The 22,443-nt window shown below is 38.7% G+C and overlaps 1 pseudogene; it reads right to left on the bottom strand.

Moving 5' to 3' along the window:
- Positions 1 to 4,221: 4,221 nt before the first annotated feature.
- Positions 4,222 to 4,920, bottom strand: LOC113898744 (annotated as a pseudogene).
- Positions 4,921 to 22,443: the final 17,523 nt, after the last annotated feature.

Here is a 22,443-nt window from a genome sequence, read left to right as displayed (position 1 = left end):
GGTTCAAAGCCTGGATGGGAAAATAAATGTAATTAGAGATTAATATGAATCTGCTGGAATATTCTCATACTTACTACTATCAGAGACTAAAAGAATGTACAACAATCACTTAAGTATGCATTTGAATCCAGAGGCTTGAACCTGAGAAGTTTACCCTTGTTAGCTTTGATTTTATGAAGGTCAGAGAAGATTTGGGCTGAATTCAAGTACTGAATTCAAGACAAGTCATGCACTAGTTCTTAAAATGAATAATAAGAGTGCATGTCAAGAAGACTTGGCTAGCAAGTGGGAAGAGAAGTATGAAGAGGAAGAAACTTTTCACGTGACAATTATGAGGTAGGAAAATGGACATATAAATTATTTTTTAAATACATAATACGTTAAAATTCTGTCAGTTTGTTGAGGTCACCCTCAAGGGTTTTAAAATTCAGAGAAGAACAATATCCCTCCTCTTTTGGTTAAAGTGTTGGCCAAACATGAAAAGCAAAGTTGACCAGTTGACAACGTAGTAGAACATATATTCTAGTCCTCTAATTTTTTCTATTATTCTTTGTTATTTTCAAACTTCTCCATGACTTTAATCAATTTACTTAATCCTCCTTTAGCTCATATTCTCTACCAAGCTATAATTATTCCAAATGACCCCTCTGCTTTCTAATTTTCACTTGTAATATTATCAGATACATTCATGTTCTATTATGCATGAAGAATATAGAAAAGTAAACCAACCAAAAATACTTTCAAAGTAAAATATATCATTCCAACTTGCAAGAAGTTCATAGTCAGAAAAGGGAAAAATACAGATCTGTACATATTTTAAAAGAGTCATCCAGGAGAGAACAAGATGGTGGAGGGGTAGGTGGATGTGGAGGACATCTCTCTCCATGGATACATCAGGAATACACCTTCAGACACAGAAGTGCATGCAGAACACCAGCTGAGAGCAGACAGGAGTACCTGACCAGTGGAAAATAATATATAGAACCATGCAAAACTCAGTAGGATGAAGGAACTAGGGGAAAAAATAGGAGTTTAGTAGTACTGGACCTGTCCTTGGCAGCTGCAAGAACTGAAGCAGGGGTCCAATCCCCACACTGGGGCAATTGTCTGAGTCAGAGGAGAAAAATTTAAGGCTGAGAATGAAACATCTGATCTGAGTAAGCCTAAATGGAATGAGACTCAGACAGTCCTTGCCTCAGCCATACATATCCTGGACAGGGATTCAGGTCCCTAGAAGACGCAGTGGCTGGGGGCTGGAGTTTAGGGATTGTGGAGCAATCCCAGTGCAAGGGCTGCTATTGACTGCTGAAAGATGGATCAAGGGGATGTGAGGGAGGAGCTGGGTAGGAAATGCCTGTGGAGGAAAGCCAGGCAGCCGTGGAAGCAAAGCGATATGGCTGAGTCATACATAAGGGGTGGAACCATCACCATAACCTCTCTCTCTCCACAGGCCAGGATCAACAGCTGGACAATAGAGAGTCTGGCCCATCAAACACCTGACACACTGAACTACTGAGTAGGACCCGACCCAGGGTGTTTCTTTAAGTGACTTGATGCACTGAACTACAGAGTAGGACCCCAGCCTGAGGGCCCCTCTATGAGCTTGATGTGCCAAAGAACAGAGAAGGAACCCAGGGAAGGGAGCCTTCTAACTGCCTGAAGTGGCAGAGCTATGGAGAAAGACTGGCCAAAGAGACCTTCTGATCCTCGACTACAAGAGGCTTGAAAAAAGAGCCTGATAGGGCCATATCTCCTATGGTGTAGGCAGTCTGTGTCCTTGCACCCTTGGGCCACCAGGGTCCCTGCAAACCAAGCAGCTGCACCATCTTCATGCTCAACCCTCACTGGGGTAGAGTTGCCACAGGCAAAAAAAAAAAAAAGAAAGAAAGAAAAAAAAAACCTTGTATCTATGCATGCAGGGTCACTTGAGTTGTGTCCAACTCTTTATGACCTTGTGAACTGTGGCCTGCCAGGGATCTCTGTCAGGCGGGTTCTCCAGGCAAGAATACTGGAGTGTATCGGCCAATATTGGTTGCCATACCCTTCTAGAGCACTATATTTCCTCCTGCCCTAGCCACCAACTCCCCTGAGTACCTGGTGCTGCCAGAACCCCTGCGACCCAAGTAGCTGCACCACCTCCACACCTGGCACTCACTAGGGCAGACCCAAGTCCTCCAGGGCAGCCTCAGGAGCAAACCTCAGTGGACGACCCACATGCAGAGGTGGAAATAAAACCACAATTGAAAACCAGGAGCAGTTTGGCTAAAGAAGACCCAAAACCTTCCCACGAGCTGTACAAGCTGCAGATTAAATCCACATGATCAACTAAGCCGACTCTGTGTCTATGGAATATATAAAATGACATTGAGAGTTCCCACAAAAGAAAGCACAATAGTTCTGATAGCTGTGGACATTGGAGGCAAGAACACACAGAAATAGCACCAGAGTAGAATCTGAGCCAGAGAAGGAAATGGCAACCCACTCCAGTATTCTTGCCTAGAGAATCCTGTGGACAGAGGAGCCTGCTGGGCTGCCGTCTATGGTATCTCACAGAGTTGGAGATGACTGAAATGACTAAGCAGCAGCAGCAGCAGCAGAATCTGAGCTGCCCCCACAGGAGGTCCAGAGACCAGCATAGTGTTGGAGGGCATTCTAGGGAGGTGAGGTGGACTGTGACTCCCAGTGAGGGAAAGGACTCTGAGAGCAGTGACTCAATAAAAACATTTTTTGACTATATATTTTGACTAGTTCTGTAGATTCTTTTGGGTTTTTTGCCCATCCCCCCCTACACTACTGTAGTTGATGATTTTATTGACACTATGAAATCTAATTAAGCTTTTGAGTTTTCACACTTTTTGTTATTATAAACCTCGACCTCTACATTGGGCTTTTGTAGTTCTGTGGAGTTTTCTTTTTTTGTTTGTTTTTTTTTAATTTTAATTTTTTATTTTTTTGTTTTAATTTTTTAAAGATATATTATTATTTTTATACATTTATCTCTTTGCTTTCTTTACTGTTCTGTTCCCCTTGCAGTTAATCTTTAATGTATATAAATCTTCTTTATCTATCTCTATTTAACTTTGCATATCTATTCTTTCTTTCTTCTCACCAAACTTGTTAGTTTTTCATTGCTTTTTTCCCCACTTGGCACCTTGCTTTAGTTTTGTTTTTCAGATTGTGCTTTAGTTAGTTTTGTTCTTAACTGGTAGATATAATATTTGGTTTCCTTTGTTTAACAGGTCAATTATTGTACTTAATTTTTGTTGGACTGTTTATATTTTTGTTTATATATATATTATATATATATATAATATATATATTTATAATATATATATTTTATATATATATATGTTTTGTTGGACTGTATATATGTATATGTGTATATTCCATTATTTTCATTATTATTTGTCTGATTTTGTAACAGCCATTTGTCTGGGGTTAATGCCATAATAAACCATTTGTGGAATCTTCCTTCCTGACCATGGATCAAGCACTGAGCCTTTGGAGTGGAAGCACTGACTCCAAGACCCTAGACTACCAGAGAACTAACCCTAGGGAATATCAAACACTGAGAACTCACAATAAGGAAACCATTTGAATACAAAACCCGGCATCACCCAACCACCAGTAGCTCCTGTGCAGGATGCCTCATCTAAACAACAAACAAAACAAAAATATAAACCAAATCATCAGTAGACAGGATTACCACCTCCCTTAGCCTTGTCCATCAAAAGAAAAACAAACAAACAAACAAAAATAAACTCAGCACAAATCTCGCCCTATATGAAGCTTACACAAGCCACTTGACTGGGCTTAGGAGGGCAGAAACCAAAAGGAAGAAAGAATTCAGCCTTGAAGCCTGGGAAAAGAAGACCTCAGAAACAGTAAGTTTAAAAAAAATAATAATGAAAAGGCAGAGAAATACTACACAAATGAAGGAACAAACTAGAAAAACAGAAGTCTAAATAAATGAAGTGGAATTAGGCAAACTACCTGAAAAAGTATTCAGAATAATGATAATAAGGATGATCAAAAACCTTGAAAACAAAATGGAGAAAATGCAAGGATCAATTAACAAAGACCTAGAAGAATTAAAGAATAAACATACAGAGACAAGCAACACAATTACTGAAATAAAAAATACTCTCTAAGGAATCAATAGTAGAATATCTGAAGCAGAAAAACAAGGATACACACAGCAATGGGAGGCTCAGGGTCCTCTCACACCACAAATTTGTTCTTGGCTAAGGAGTTGCTCTTGGTGGCTGTGGCTGTGTGGGCCTGGTACCCAATGATGGTCTTTGTGGAGAGGCCCAGGCGCTCTTTGTAGACACGCCCAATGTGTAGCACACCCTCCTGGTTCTCTGCCTCCCGTGTCCACACAGCAACCTTGTCCCCCTTGGCTCAGATGTTGATGATGGCTCCACACACTTCCTGGCTGTGCTCCCTAAAGCTCTCCCCGATGAGACACAGCAGTGTCTCCAGCCACAGGTGGTCCAGCTCAATGTGACGCTGCTGCTTGGTGAGGCTGACCAGCCAGCGGCCACCCCGCTTATTCCTGCTGTTTTCCCACATGGGCTTAATGCCATCCTTGAACAGGGTGTAGTCACAGCCAGAAGAGAGCTTACTGGCCAGCTGGATATTATTATATATCGCCCAGAAGTCCTCCATGGTGTTGAACTTGGTGACTCGATGCAGGTTGTTCTGCCAAGATGTTCAGCTGCGGTCATTCTTGAAGAACCACAGAGCCCACCTATTGAGCAGTGGGTGTAAGTCCAGCTTTCCCTCCTCCGGGGCCTTCCTCAGAGCCTCCTCTCCCATGCACGGCCCTGTGGCTGCCTCTTCCTCCTCTTTCTCATCCTCTTTCTTCCACTTTTGGATCCCATCCTCAGCCTCTTCAGCAGGGTGGGCGGCAGCCATGCTGTAGCCTGGGCTCCATGGGCACCCAGCCCTCCTTGTAAGCTAGAAGGCAAAATGGTGGAAATGACTTCTGAAGAGCAGAAGTAGGTAAAAAGAATGAAAAGAACTGAGGATAGTCTCAGAGACCTCTGGGACAATATCAAATGCACAAACATTCGAATTATAGGGGTCCCAGAAGAAGAAGAGAAAAAGAAAGGTTATAAGGAAATTTTTGAAGAGATTGTAGTTGAAAATTTCCCCAACATGGAAAAGGAAATAGTCCAAGTCCAAGAGACACAGAGTCCCATATAGAATAAACCCAAGGAGAAACACACCAAGAAACATACTAATCAAACTAACAAAGACTAAACACAAAGAAAGATTAAAAACATCAAGGGAAAAGCAACAAGTAACATACAAGGGAAACCCCATACATTTAACAGCTGATCTTTCAGCAGAAACTCTGCAGGCCAGAAGAGAATGTCACAATGTTTAAAGTACTCAAAGGGAAAAATCTACAACAAAGATTACTGTACCTAGCAAGTATCTCACTCAAAATTGATGGAGATATAAAAAGTATTTCAGACAAGCAAAAGTTAAGAGAATTCAGTACCACCAAACCAGCTTTATAACAAATGTTAAAGGGATTTACATAGTCAAGAAATGCAAGAGAAGCAAAAGATCTACAAAATCAGCCCCAAACAATTAAACAAAAGTCACAATAGGAACATATATATCAATAATTACTTTAAATGTAAATGGATTAAATGCACCAAAAAAAGACTAGACTGGCTGAATGGATACAAAAACAAGATCCATATATATGCTATCTACAAAAAACCCACTTCAGACCTAAAGACACATATAGACTGAAAGTGAGAGGATGAAAAAATATATTCCATGCAAACAGGAAGCAAAAGAAAACTGGAGTAGCAATCCTCATATCAGACAAAATAGACATTATTTATGCACCCAACATAGGAGCACCTCAATATATAAGACAAACACTAACAGACATAAAAGGAGAGGCTGACAGCAACACAATAATAGTAGGTGATTTTAACACCCCACTCACAACAAAGGACAGGTCATCAAAATAGAAAATTAATAAGGAAACACAAGTCTTACATGATACATTAGATGAGATGGATCTCATTGATATCTTCAGAACATTCCATCCAAATGCAGAAGAATACACCTTCTTCTCAAGTGCACATGGAACATTCTCCAGGATAGACCACATCTTGGGTCACAAATCAAACCTCAGTAAATTTAAGAAAACTTAACTTGTATTTAGCATCTTCTCCAACCACAATGCTATGAGACTAGATATCAATTACAAAAAAAAAAACCTGTAAAAAACACAAGCACATGGAGATTAATCAATACATTTCTAAATAACCAACAGGTTACTGATGAAATCAAAAGGGAAATAAAAAAATTTCTAGAAACAAATGACAATGAAAACATGACAACTCAAAACCTGTGGGATACAGCATAAGCAGTTCTAAGAGGGAAGTTTATAGCAATACAATCCTACCTCAAGAAACAAGAAAAACATTGAATGGACAACCTAATTTACACCTAAAACAATTGGAAAAAGGAGAACAGGAAAAACCCAAAATTAGTAGAAGGAAAGAAATCATAAAGATCTGAGCAGAAATAAATGAAAAAGAAATGAAAGAAATAATAGTAAAGATTAATAAACTAAAAGCTGGTTCTTTGAGAAGATAAACAAAATTGACAAACCTTTAGCGAGATTCATCAAGACAAAAGAGAGAAGAATCAAATCAAGAAAACTAGAAAGGAAAAAGAAGAGGTTACAAGAGACAATGCAGAAATACAAAGGATTATGAGACTATTATGAACAATTATATGGCAATAAAATTGATAACCTGGAAGAAACGGACAGATTCTTAGAAAAGTTCAGTCTTCCAAGACTGAAACAGGAAGAAATAGAAATTATGAACAACTCAATTACAAGCACTGAAATTGAAGATGTGATCTAAAATCTCCCAAAAAACAAAAGCTCAGGATCAGATGGCTTAAGCCTATACTTCTAAAACTATTTCAAAAAATTGCAGAGGAAGGAATCCTTCCAAATTCATTCTACGAGGCCACCATCACCCTGATACCAAAAGCAGACAAAGACAACACAAAAAAAGAAAACTATAGGCCAATATCACTGATGAACATAGATGCAAAAATCCTCAACATAATTTTAGCAAACAGAATTCAACAACACACCAAAAAGCTCATACACCATGATCAAGTTGGGTTTCTTCCTGGGATGCAAGAATTCTTCAATATATGCAAATAAATAAATGTCATACACCATATTAACAAATTGAAAAATAAAAACCATATGACAATCTCAACAGATGCAGAAAAAACCTTTGACAAAATTCAGCCCCCATTATTGATTAAAACTCTTCAAAAAATGGGCATAGAAGGAACCTGCCTCAACACAATAAAAGCTATACATGATAAGCCTACAGCAAACACTATTCTCAGTGGTGAAAAACTGAAAGCATTCCCTCTAAGATCAGGAATAAGACAAAGGTGTCCACTTTCACCACTATCATTCAACATAGTTTGGAAGTCCTAGCTACAGTAATCAGAGAAGAAAAAGAAATAAAGGAATCCATATCAGAAAAGAAGAAGTAAAGCTCTCACTGTTTGCAGATGACATGATACTGTAATAGAAAACCCTAAAGATAGTATCAGAAATTACTAGAACTAATCAGTGAATTTAGCAAAATTGCAGGATACAAAGTCAATACACAGAAATCACTTGCATTTCTGTATACTAACAATGAAACATCAGAAAGGGAAATTAAGGAATTAATCCTATTCACCATTGTAACAAAAATAATATATCTAAGAATAAACTTACCTGAGAGGACAAAAGAACTGTACACAGAAAATTATAAGACACTGATGAAAGAAATCAAAGACAACATAAACAGATGAGGAAATATTTTATGTACCTGGGTAGAAGAATCAATATTGTGAAAATGACTATACTACCAAATTCAATCTACAGATTCAATGCAATCCCTGTCAAATTACCAATGGCTTTTTTTCACAGAACTAGAACAAAAAATTTCACAATTCATATGGAAACACAAAAGACCCTGAATAGCCAAAGAAGTATTGAGAAAGAAGAATGGAGCTGGAGGAATCAATCTTCATGACTTCAGATTATACTATAAAGCTACAGTCATCAAGACAGGATGGTACTGGCACAGAAACAGAAATACAGACCGATGGAATAAGATAGAAAGTCCAGAAACTAACTCATGCATTGATGGGTACCTTATTTTTGACAAAGGAGGCAAGAATATACAATGAGGCAAAGACAGCCATTTCAATAAATGATGCTGAGAAAACTGGACAGCTACATGTAAAAGAATGAAATTAGAACACTTCCTAACACCATACACAAAGATAAACTCAAAATGGATTAAAGACCTAAATGTAAGACCAGAAACTATAAAACCCTTAGTGGAAATATAGATAGAACACTCAATGACATAAATCAAAGCAAGATCCTCTATGACCCACCTCCTAGAGTAATGGAAATAAAAACAAAAGTAAACAAGTGGGACCTGAATAAAATTAAAAGCTTTTGCACAGCAAAAGAAACTATAAGCAAGGTGAAAAGATAACCTTCAGAATGAGAGAAAATAATAGCAAATGTAACAACTGACAAAGGATTAATTTCAAAAATATACGAGCAGCCCATACAACTCAAAACCAGAAAAACAAAAAACCCTATCAATAAGTGGGGGAAAGACCTAACAGATGTAAAAGAAGACATACAGATGGCTGACAAACACATGAAAAGATGTTTATCATCGCTCATTAGTAGAGAATTGCAAATCAAAACTACAATGAGATATCACCTCACACTGGTCAGAATGGCCATCATCAAAAAGTCTACAAATAATAAATTCTGGAGAGGGTGTGGAGAAAAAGAAGGCTCTTGCACTGTTGGTGGGAATGTAAATTGATACAGCCACTGTGGAAGATGGTATGGAGATTCCTTAAAAACCTAGGAATAATTAACAAATTGAAAAATAAAAGCCATATGATTATCTCAATAGATGCAGAGAAAGCCTTTGACAAAATTCAACATCCATTTATGATAAAAAGTCTCCAGAAGTCAGAAATAGAAGGAACATACCTCAACATAATAAAAGCTATATATGACAAACCCACAGCAAACATTATCCTCAATGGTGAAAAATTGAAAGCATTTCCCCTAAAGTCAGGAACAAGACAAGGGTGCCCACTTTCACCACTATTATTCAACATAGTTTTGGAAGTTTTGGCCACAGCAATCAGAGCAGAAAAAGAAATAAAAGGATTCCAAATTGGAAAAGAAGAAGTAAAATTCTCACTGTTTACAGATGACATGATCCACTACATAGAAAACCCTAAAGACTCCACCAGAAAATTACTAGAGCTAATCAATGAATATAGTAAAGTTGCAGGATATATAATCAACACACAGAAATCCCTTGCATTCTCATACACTAATAATGAGAAAGTAAAGAGAGAAATTAAGGAAACAATTCCATTCACCATTGCAATGAAAAGAATAAAATACTTAGGAATATACCTACCTAAAGAAAATAAAGACCTATATATAGAAAACTATAAAACACTGGGGAAAAAAATCAAAGAAAACACTAATAGATGGAGAAATATACCCTGTTCATGGATCAGAAGAATCAATATAGTGAAAATGAGTATATTACCCAAAGCAATCTATAGATTCAATGCAATCCCTATCAAGCTACCAACAGTATTTTTCACAGAGCTAGAACAAATAACTTCACAATTTGTATGGAAGTACAAAAAACCTCGAATAGCCAAAGGGATCTTGAGAAAGAAGAATGGAACTGGAGGAATCGACCTGCCTGACTTCAGTCTCCACTATAAAGCCACAGTCATCAAGAAAGTATGGTACTGGCACAAAGACAGAAATATTGATCAATGGAACAAAATAGAAAGCCCAGAGATAAATCCATGCACCTATGGACAACTTATTTTTGACAAAGGAGGCAAGAATATACAAAGGAGAAAAGACAATCTCTTTAATAAGTGATGCTGTGAAAACTGGTCAACCATTTGTAAAAGAATGAAACTAGAACACTTTCTAATACCATACACAAAAATAAACTCAAAATGGATTAAAGATCTAAATGTAAGACCAGAAACTATAAAACTCCTAGAGGAGAACATAGGCAAAACACTCTCCAACATAAATCACAGCAGGATCCTCTATGACCCATCTCTCAGAATATTGGAAATAAAAGCAAAAATAAACAAATGTGACCTAATTAAAATTAAAAGCTTCTGCACAATGAAGAAAACTATAAGCAAGGTGAAAAGACAACCTTCAGAATGGGAGAAAATAATAGCAAATGAAGCAACTGACAAAGAATTAATCTCAAAAATAAACAAGCAACTCCTGCAGCTCAATTCCCGAAAAACAAACGACCCAATCAAAAAATGGGCCAAAGAACTAAACAGACATTTCTCCAAAGAAAACATCCAGATGGCTAACAAATACATGAAAAGATGCTCAACATCACTCATTATCAGAGAAATGAAAATCAAAACCACAATGAGGTACCATTTCACACCAGTCAGAATGGGTGCTCTCCAAAAGTCTACAAGCAATAAATGCTGAAGAGGGTGTGGAAAAAAAGGGAACTCTCTTACACTGTTGGTGGGAATGCAAACTAGTACAGCCACTATGGAGAACAGTGTAGAGATTCATTAAAAAACAGGAAATAGAACTGCCATATTACCCAGCAATCCCACTGCTGGGCATACACACTGAGGAAACCAGAAGGGAAAGAGACACGTGTATCCCAATTGTTCATCACAGTACTGTTTATAATAGCCAGGACATGGAAGCAACCTAGATGCCCATCAGCAGATGAATGGATAAGAAAGCTGTGGTACATATACACAATGGAGTATTACTCAGCCATTAAAAAAAATGCATTTGAATCAGTTCTAATGAGGTGGGTATAACTGGAGCCTATTATACAGAGTGAAGTAAGCCAGAATGAAAAACACCAATACAGTACACTAACACACATATATATGGAATTTAGAAAGATGGTAATGATAACTCTGTATGTGAGATAGCAAAAGAGACACAGATGTATAGAAGAGTCTTTTGGACTCTCTGGGAGAGAGCGAGGGTGGGATGATTTGGGAGAATGGCACTGAAACGTATAATATCATACGTGAAACAAATCACCAGTCCAGGTCTGATGCATGATACATGACGCTTGGGGCTTTTGCACTGGGATGACCCAGAGGGATGGTATGGGGAGGGAGGTGGGAGGGGGTTCAGGATGGGGAACACGTGTACACCCATGGTGGATTCATGTTGATGTATGGCAAAACCAATACAATATTGTAAAGTAATTAGCTTCCAATTAAAATAAATAAATTTATATTTTAAAAAACCTAGGACTAAAACCACCATATGACCCAGTAATCCCACTCCTAGACATATATCCTGAGGAAATCAAATTTGAAAAAGATACATGATCCCATTGTTCTGTGCAGCACTATTTACCAGAGCTAGGATATGGAAGCAACCTAGATGTCCATGATAGATGAATGGATAAAGAAGTTGTGGTACATATACATGATGCAATATTACTCAGCTGTAAAAATGGAATCTATTATAATCAGTTCTAATGAGGTAGATGAACCTAGAACCTATTATACAGAGTGAAGTAAGTCAGAAAGAGAAAGAGAAATATTGTATTCTAATGCATGTAAATGGAACCCAGAAAAACTGGTACTGAAGAATTTATTTACAGGGCAGCAGTGGAGAAACAGACATACAAAATAGACTTATGGACATAGGGAGAGGGGAGGAGAGGGTGAGACGTATGGAGAGAGTAACATGGAAACTTATATTCAGTTCAGTTCAGTTCAGTTCAGTCGCTCAGTCAGGTCCGACTCTTGGCGACCCCATGAATCACAGGACGCCAGGCCTCCTTGTCCATCACCAACTCCTGGAGTTCACTCAGACTCACATCCATCAAGTCAGTGATGCCATGCAGCCATCTCATCCTCTGTCGTCCCCTTTTCCTCCTGCCCCCAATCCCTCCCAGCATTAGAATCTTTTCCAATGAGTCAGCTCTTCACATGAGGTGGACAAAGTACTGGTGTTTTCAGCTTTAGCATCATTCCTTCCAAAGAAATCCCAGGGCTGATCTCCTTTAGAATGGAATGGTTGCATCTCCTTGCAGGGATTCTCAAGAGTCTTCTCCAACACCGCAGTTCAAAAGCATCAATTCTTCGGCACTCAGCCTTCTTCACAGTCCAACTCTCACATCCATACATGACCACTGGAAAAACCATAGCCTTGACTAGACGGACCTTTGTTGGTAAAGTAATGTCTCTGCTTTTGAATATGCTATCCAGGTTGGTCATAACTTTTCTTCCAAGGAGAAAGCGTCTTTTAACTTCATGGCTGCAGTCACCATCTGCAGTGATTTTGGAGCCCCTCAAAAATAAAGTCTGCCACTGTTTCCACTGTTTCCCCCATCTATTTCCCATGAAGTGATGGGACCGGATGCCATGATCTTTGTTTTCTGAATGTTGATCTTTAAGCCAACTTTTTCACTCTCCTCTTTCACTTTCATCAAGAGGCTTTTTTTTTTTTTTTTTTGGAAGTTCCTCTTCACTTTCTGCCATAAGGGTGGTGTCATCTGCATATCTGAGGTGATTGATATTTCTCCCAGCAAACTTGATTCCAGGTCTTGCTTCTTCCAGCCCAGCGTTTCTCATGATGTACTCTGCATATAAGTTAAATAAGCAGGGTGACAACATACAGCCTTGATGTACTCCTTTTCCTTTTTGGAACCAGTCTGTTGTTCCATGTCCAGTTCTAACTATTGCTTCCTGACCTGCATATAGGTTTCTCAAGAGGTCAGGTGGTCTGGTATTCCCATCTCTTTCAGAATTTTCTGCAGTTTATTGTGATCTACACAGTCAAAGGCTTTGGCATAGTCAATAAAGCAGAAATAGATGTTTTTCTGGAACCCTCTTGCTTTTTCGATGATCCAGCAGATGTTGGCAATTTGATCTCTGGTTCCTCTGCCTTTTGTAAAACCAGCTTGAACATCTGGAAGTTCACGGTTCACATACTGCTGAAGCCTTTACTAGTGTGTGAGATGACTGCAATTGTGCAGTTGTTTGAGCATTCTTTTGCATTGCCTTTCTTTGGGATTGGAATGAAAACTGACCTTTTCCAGTCCTGTGGCCACTGCTGAGTTTTCCAAATTTGCTGGCATATTGAGTGCAGCACTTTCACAGCATCATCTTTTAGGATTTGAAATAGCTCACCTGGAATTCCATCACCTCCACTAGCTTTGTTCGTAGTGATGCTTCCTAAGGCCCACTTGACTTCACATTCCAGGATGTCTGGCTCTAGGTCAGTGATCACACCATCGTGATTATCTTGGTTGTGAAGATCTTTTTTGTACAGTTCTTTTGTGTATTCTTGCCACCTCTTCTTAATATCTTCTGCTTCTGTTAGGTCCATACCATTTCAGTCCTTTATCGAGCCCATCTTTGCATGAAATGTTCTCTTGGTATCTCTAATTTTCTTGAAGAGTTTTCTAGTCTTTCCCATTCTGTTGTTTTCCTCTATTTCTTTGCATTGATTGCTGAGGAAGTCTTTCTTATCTCTTCTTGCTATTCTTTGGAACTCTGCATTCAGATGCTTATATCTTTCCTTTTCTCCATGGCTTTTCGCTTCTCTTCACAGCTATTTGTAAGGCCTCCTCAGACAGCCATTTTGCTTTTTTGCATCTTTTCCATGGGGCTGGTCTTGATCCCTGTCTCCTGTACAATGTCATGAACCTACGTCCATAGTTCATCAGGCACTCTATCTATCAGATCTACTCCCTTAAATCTATTTCTCATTTCTACTGTATAATCATAAGGGATTTGATTTAGGTCATACCTGAATGGTCTAGGGGTTTTCCCTACTTTCTTCAATTTAGGTCTGAATTTGGCAATACGGAGCTCATGATCTGAGCCACAGTCAGCTCCCGGTCTTGTTTTTGCTGACTGTATAGAGCTTCTCCATCTTTGGCTGCAAAGAATATAATCAATCTGATTTCGGTGTTGACCATCTGGTGATGTCCATGTGTAGAATCTTCTCTTGTGTTGTTGGAAGAGGGTGTTTTCTATGACCAGTGCATTCTCTTGGCAAAACTCTATTAGCCTTTGCCCTGCTTCATTCCGTATTCTAAGGCCAAATTTGCCTGTTCTTCCAGGTGTTTCTTGACTTCCTACTTTTGCATTCCAGTCCCCTATAACGAAAAGGACATCTTTTTTGGGTGTTAGTTCTAAAAGGTCTTGTAGGTCTTCATAGAACAGTTCAACTTCAGCTTCTTCAGCATTACTGGTTGGGGCATAGACTTGGATTACTGTAATATTGAATGGTTTGCCTTGGAAACGAACAGAGATCATTCTGTTGTTTTTGAGATTGCATCCAAGTACTGCATTTCAGATTCTTTTGTTGACCATGATGGCTACTCCATTTCTTCTGAGGGATTCCTGCCCACAGTACTAGATATAATGGTCATCTGAGTTAAATTCACCCATTCCTGTCCATTTTAGTTCACTGATTCCTAGAATGTCGATGTTCACTCTTGCCATCTCCTGTTTGACCACTTCCAATTTGCCTTGATTCATGGACCTAAAATTCCAGGTTCCTGGGCAATATGGTCTTTACAGCATGGGACCTTGCTTCTATCACTAGTCACATCCACAACTGGGTATTGTTTTTGTTTTGACTCCATCCCTTCATTCTTTCTGGAGTTATTTCTCCATTCATCCCCAGTAGCATATTGGGCACCTACTGACCTGGGGAGTTCCTCTTTCAGTATCCTATCATTTTGCCTTTTCATACTGTTCATGGGGTTCTCAAGGCAAGAATACTGAAGTGGCTTGCCATTCTCTTCTCCAGTGGACCACATTCTGTCAGACCTCTTCACCATGACCCACCCATCTTGGGTGGCCTCACAGGGCATGGCTTAGCTTCATTGAGTTAGACAAGGCTGTGGTCCTAATGTGATTAGATTGACTAGTTTTCTGTGATTATGGTTTCAGCGTGTCTGCCCTCTGATGCCCTCTTGCAACACCTACCGTCCTACTTGGGTTTCTCTTATCTTGCACGTGGTATCTCTACATGGCTGTTCCAGCAAAGCACAGCCGCTGCTCCTTACCTTGGATGAGAGGTATCTCCTGACCACCGTCCCTCCTGACCTTGAACATGAAGTAGCTCCTCTAGGCCCTCCTGCGCTCACACAGCCATGGCTCCCTGGACATGGGGTAGCTCCTCCCGGCCGCCACCCCTGGCATCAGGCAGCAGGTAGCTCCTCCTGGCCACTGCCCCTGACCTCAGACATGAGGTATCTCCTCTCAGCTGCTCCTGCACTGTCGCAGCCTGACACTCTCAGCCGCTGCCCCAACCTCAGACATGGGGTAGCTCCTCAGGGCCGTTCCTGCGCAGTCACTGCCTGGCACTCTCGGCCACTTCCCTTGACCTCGGATGTGGGGTAGCTCCTCTTGGCTGCGCTTGTGTGCCGTCACGGTATGTAAAATAGATAGCCAACGGGAATTTGCTATATGTCTCAGGAAACTCAAACATGGGCTCTGTATCAACCTAGAGGGGTGGGATGGGGAGCAAGATGAGAGGGAGTTTCAAAAGGGAGGGGATATATGTATACCTATGGCTGATTCATGTTGAGGTTTGACAGAAAACAGCAAAATTTTGTAAAGCAATTATCCTTCAATTAGAAAATAAATTAATTAAAAAAAAAAAGACTAAGAGGCATTCAACAAGGAAGTGTGAAACAGAGACATTTTCAGCCCAATTTCAAATGAAATTTTCTTGATCTGTTTATTGGCTGTTTTTTCTTTGCATTGTTTACATATTATGCTAATTTATTGACATCTTATTATGTCATACAATCTCCTCCATATTTCTCCTTAGTATGCAGAACAACCATGAAGACAGGTATTATTCCCATTTTGTAAATGAGGGACTGAATTCTAGAAAGCTTAGTTAAATTACTTAAATTCACTTCACCACAACTGTTCTAAATAATAAATAAATAAAAACATGAAAACGAGAAACAGTGTCTACAACTTGCTTCTTAATGCTTTGGTTAGATTTTTGTGGCCTTACTTTCTGTTTGGCAAGTGCTAAACATGTATAAAGTCAAATACTTTGAGTCAGCTCAAATTATTTAAAGAATTAGACCATACCTTTTCAATATTTTAAAATGAATGAATGGAGTTGAATTGACATAAACAAATCCATAGTTTCTACCTTCTGTCCCTCAAATTGGAACTCTCTCTTTCTCTATCCTATATATTATTTGTACAAGGATGAAAAAAAGAGAAAGGAAACAGTAATTTTATAATTTTATTTCTTTATATTTTTGGTTGTGCTTGGGTCTTCATTGCTCTAAGAGCTTTTCTCTAGTTGTGGCGAGCAGGGGGCTATGCTTCAGTTATGCTGCATGGGCTTCTCATTGCAATGGCTTCTCTTATTGTGGAGCATGGACTCTGGGCATGCAAGCTTCAGTAATTGCAGCTTCCGGGCTCTAGAGCACAGGCTCAGTAGTTATGGCACATGAGCTTAGCTGCTTTGTGGTGGACAGGGTCTTGCCGAACCAGGGATCAAACCCGTGTCTACTGAATTGTCAAGCAGATTCTTTACCACTAAGCCACCAGGGAAGATCTGAAACTCAGTAATTTTAGAATGACATGTATTTGTTAACTATGGGTACACACTTTCCAAGACCAGGTTTTTTCCAGAAGTTAAATAAATATGTAATTAGATAGTTTCGTATTCCTAATGTCTAACAAGGTGTTGTAGATTCTCCTTAAATGTTTACTGGCTTGATTCAACGTCAATAGAAGGCTAAAAGGAGATGCCAAGGTGTAGAAAAACACAAATACAAGTAAGGGAGACATGTGCATGCATATGATAATAGTTTCCACATACTGTAAACACCAAGCTTCCCAGGTGGTACTAGTGCTAAAGAACCCGCCTGCCAGTGCAGGAGACATAGGAGACAAGGGTTCAATATTCTTGCCTGGAGAATCTCACGGATAGAGGAGTCTGGCGGGCTAAAGTCCATAGGGTCGCAAAGAGTTGGACATAACTGAAGCAATTCAGCATGCACACACTGAATACCATACAGAAAGCTGCTTGTTCTAAATGCGAACTGAAGCTAATCTCACCATCACCACCACTCTTTCTTATTTTCAACTCAGTCAAGCGGCTTTCAAAGGCAAGAGGAGCTTTGCAGCTCCCAGGGAGGAAGCATGCAGTCATAACTTCCTAGCATAGTGGTCTAACTACACTGAGCTTCTGACAAACTCCAGACCATTCCCGCACCAAACAAGCATTTGGTAGGGGGAGTGGGAGCAAAAGCTGAATGTACCCTGATCTCTGCATCAGCCTCTGGACTCCCTTGCTGTGGCCCCAAGCCTACTGTAGAATTCAGATAGTTCCTTCTTCTCCCCTTATATAGACAATGGCACAGTTTCAAAAATAGTCTGTGCTTTTTTAGGCCTTTAAAGACATCATCAATCATTGTCTTCTATGGTAACACTTCAATTACCCAGGAGGAAAAAAAAAAAAACAGTAGCCATGGAAGTGATATCCTAATGTGCTGAAAATCCCACGAAAAAAGGGCACCGTTTGCATATTAGCCATGTAAGCAACATAAGAACTGTGATGAACCATTAATAAGCCTCTCTTGTGCTTTCTAAGTATTCAGGAAATGTGCCGCCTGACAGGCTAGATCTTTATAGGATTAGCTTAATGGTTTGTTACTTTCTGCCTTGCTTGCCACCCTTCTGCCTTTTTCATGCTGAACAGTATTGTACTGAGTATGCTGTGTGGCCATACAAGCCCAGTGTTTCTCCATGATAAGCACCCCTATTTTAGGCACTTAACAGCTCATCCATGTTAAATGACAGCCAGCAAAAATGAAGCCCTAGAGTCATCACCCTCTTTACACATCTTGCCCATTTCTTACTGCAGGATGGTTTCGAATTGGCCACTCCCAGGTGGTCACCCGGAATAATAAATGCCCAGGGGCACAGCCCCCTCCTCTCCACACTGTTTGTAGCACTGGGAAAGGAGCACATGCTCATCGTGATGTCAGCTTGGAGATGCATACAGGTGCAGCTTGTTTGAGAGCAACTTCTGTGAGGCCAAGGGGTTCCAACATGAGTTAGGAAGAAACACCATAGGACAAAAAATGTTTTTAACACAATGAGGTTCCTATATGACCCACTTCTGCTGCAAAGAAATGTATGGGCATTTATTATTAAAACAAGTTATTTTTCTATAGCTTCTTATGCAAGCAAAAAAAAATATTCAGTATCTATGGAAAAAGGTTAATGGAGGTTTTGAATATTTAATGAATACGAAATATTAAGAGGGCAGATTTCATCTATTACTACTTTTATTGATACATTTGTGCAGACCCACAGAATATACACAGTGGCATTATTTGCAATATGAAAGGTTTCCCATTGCCATAAACTTGTAATTAGAGTTTTCAGATTATTATCTGTGACTGCTTTATGATAAGTACACCAATTCCCTTGACACATTTGAGGTACCTACTGCCTGCACCACTGACTTAATGAAGGTTCACAATATGTGAATATCATGGGATTTAAACTTGTTTTATATTCCAGGCAAAACCCTCATATATATACCACCACAAAATCACATCAGATTGCTCTTTACTCCTGAACACACATACACCCATTATTTATAGCACTTCAGGGGTTCTTTTTCAATTGTTTTAATTTGCCTCAAGGGGTTGATAATGGGATAAAGAGCTTTTCACTGCTCATCACATGTTATGAACCTAGTTTGAGTCTTTAATGACCACTAATGCTGACTTTGAAAACTTTGTTGTCTGCAATCCATTTTTTTCTTTGAACTGCTAGTGTTTTAAACAACCTGTTTTTTGAATAATATGTTTTTCATGGTAATGACATTTTGAATTTAATGATTGGCTAGAAAATTGGATAGTGATGATTTTCTGTATTTTAGACCTTTATGATTTACCTTCTTAAAATTGTAAAATTAGGGAAAGATTTAATTCACATCATATAGCATGCATATCATGGAGATCAATTTACTAGACAAAGCTAACCACAGCTCAGTATCTATTCAAACACCAAGTACTATGAACAAGCTTGCTGCTGCTGCGGCTGCTGCTGCTGCTAAGTCACTTCAGTCGTGTCCGACTCTGTGCAACCCCATAGACAGCAGCTTAGTTCCCTGCTGCTGCTGCTGCTCCTGCTAAGTCGCTTCAGTCGTGTCTGACTACTAAAAATTAAAGTACTAAAGTGAAAGTGGGACTTCCCTGGTGGCTCAGACAGTAAAGCATCTGTCTACAATGCGAGAGACCTGGGTTCCATCACTGGGTCAAGAAGATCCGCTGGAGAAGGGAATGGCAATCCACTCCAAGTGAAGTCGCTCAGTCGTGTCCGACTCTTTGCGACCCCACGGACTGTAGCCTACCAGGCTCCTCTGTCCATGGGATTTTCCAGGCAATAGTACTGGAGTGGATTGCCATTTCCTTCTCCAAAAGTACTAAAAGTCTCTGCTAAACACTAAAATATCTTTGAACAACATTCAAAGAAGTCAGTAGGAGTTTACCAGGAGACTGCTACACTAGTTTATGATCACATAGCTTTAATATAACAGTCAAAATGGATTTCAGATAACAGAGATTGATGCAGATATGGATATATAGAAACATATGGTTAAGAGGCAGAAATACACTTTTCTTTACTGACTTAGAGATGGATAAACCAAGATCTGGTGGGAGAAAAAGATTCCATCAACAATTAAATATTACAGAAATAGCAACTGTTTGAGTCCATCATTTACTACAAGGACTTTTCTGATGGTTCAGATAGTAAAGGATCTGCCTGCAATGTGGGAGACCAGGGTTTGATCCTTGGGTTGGGAAGATCTCCTGGAGAAGGGAATGGCTACCCACTCCAGTATTCTTGCTTGGGAAACCCAGTGGACAGAGGAACCTGGCAGGCTACAGTCCATGGGGTCACAAAGAATCAGACATGACTGAGAGACTAACACTTTCACTTTCATCTATTACAGAATATATCTCAGTGATTTTTGTTAGTTTCACCAGTCTTCGCTTACATCATCAAGAAAGATACTTTTAGACTGAGCTGAGAAAGGAAAGGAGAAGAGAAAAATTTTGTACTTATGGTCCCACCATAAGAAACGGAGACTTATTAATACCAATCTGAAGCTTGAAAAATGTTGCTAAACCTTTGTCAAATAGATCTGTCTCTGAAAAGTGACACTTTGTGAATCTCATGGTATCACTTTTCCACATGCCACATTCTATCTCACTCAGCACTGACCTGTCAATGGACAAGAAAGATTTAGGTGGAAGATTAAACTGGGAGCAAAAAAGGAAGGACATTTAAAATAAGATTCTAGAGAAATGTAAAAATGGAAGATGATATACCAAAAAATAAATAAATAAATACAAATAAAAATCTATGTGTTACATAATTAGATCAGAAACTGAAAGAGAATTTGTAAGGGGCAGAAAGTGGTAAAGAGTTGTGAATCAATGCTGTTGCTATTTGTCTCGTGAGTCTCTGGCATGAAAACTGGATCATCATCAAAGTAAAACCTACTTCACTTAGTGACAATATAGAATTACAAGTCATCACAAACATTCAGTCGCTAAATAATGGGGGCATTCATCCTAGACAGAGATTGGCAGAAATGTGACTTAGTAGAAATGGCCAAGGCAAAGAGATGAGAAAAAGAGCAATCATAGATCCTGAAACCACTGTAAAAATGTGTGAGTGAGTTTAGCAGTAGCCAATTCATGTATAAAGGCCAATTCACAGAAAAAAGATTATTTTTAGATTTTCAGACATTGGTGGACTTCTCAGTGCTGGAATGTATTTTAACTTTACTTTGACAGATGAGTAATTTTGAAATGTGTAAAATCATGAAAGAATTGATCAAAGCAGCATGGCTTTATGTAAATATATAAATGAATACACACAAACACGTGCATAAACACACACACTTCATCTCTGATCAACACTACTGTTTCTCAAATTTTTTTCCTTCCTACTACTACAAGGTAAAATTTATATGATAACTGGTTGATAAATGGTCAATATTTCTCCACCAAATTGTCCAAAGTTGAAAATGAATAAATTTATGCAAGCATATGTATTTTCTTCTAGTTTCTAGCTGGTAGGTTTGTTGGTTTAAATGGAAGGAAAGATCTTGACAAATCTTTTCCTCAAGATAATTTCTAGATAACAGTCACGGATTAAGTTTTAATTTTCAATGTCTCTGCAAATTGGTATAAAATAAAAATAATTTCCTTACAATTAAAAAAAGAAGAGAGCAACCTCATTCTCATTCCAATTTTCTGAGGACACTGCTTTTCTATTTAAGCTTTTGCCCTCAGTGCCAGGCATCCAGGGACACTTACAAAAATGTTTAGGGTTGATATATATAGTACTGTGTCAACAGGCCCCTCAGAGGTCAAGAAAGTTATGATAATGGTTTTCCCAGGGTTAGTTCTTGTACTTAATGTCCATCAGCTAATAGATTATATTTTATTTCTTGGGATTTATGGCTTAGTTTATGGTGGATTGTTTTCTGAGTTATCCTTTGATCATAAGATAGATTTGTTTCCTAGTTTCAAATATTATACATCTGTTGCATGACACAGATTACTTTAATTCACATATCACTTTTATTCAAAAACTTGATGTCTTTTTTATAAATTGTGCCATTAACAAATTAGTTATTGAAGAACACATCAAGTTTCTTTTTGAAAATGGAACATGATCACTACCCACACCATTTGACCAAATATCCTTTTCTTTTTTTTCCCTTAACATTTATGAGGGCAAACAGTGTAAGTAGATACCTAGTATATCATAATATCTAAATACAACTCTTTTTTTTTTTTACAGTAGTTACTAGAGTAGTAAAGTCACAGGCATTTTAAAAATTTGAGTATATTTTCTAATGTTTCCTTCTACAAAAAATCAGTTGAAAATAAAGATGAAGGAAGACCTGGAATGTAAGCATATGAAGCAAGAAAACTTTGCAATTTTAAAATTTTATTTTATTGAGTTTTTGAGCAATTAAACCTAAAAGAAATATTTACCTAATCTGAGATATATAGATGTGAATTATCCAGAGAGGAAAGGATATTATATACATTCTAGTTTATATTCTTGATTGTTAAGAAATAGTCCTTTTAGTCATTCTTATGCTCCTGGACTCTTTGTTAAATACTTGTTACACATGTTTTTACAGGTCAGCTCTCCATCCTACCCTCTGCCAATGGTGGCTCTAAGAAATGTTTTTCAACTAAAATGTATTTGCCTTGAGCTTTTTAACAATTATAAGTGTTTTTT

The sequence above is a fragment of the Bos indicus x Bos taurus genome, chromosome 9 (genome assembly GCF_003369695.1).
Source record: "Bos indicus x Bos taurus breed Angus x Brahman F1 hybrid chromosome 9, Bos_hybrid_MaternalHap_v2.0, whole genome shotgun sequence".
Taxonomy (NCBI): Eukaryota; Metazoa; Chordata; class Mammalia; order Artiodactyla; family Bovidae; genus Bos; species Bos indicus x Bos taurus.
This window is presented reverse-complemented; position numbering and strand designations above follow the sequence as displayed.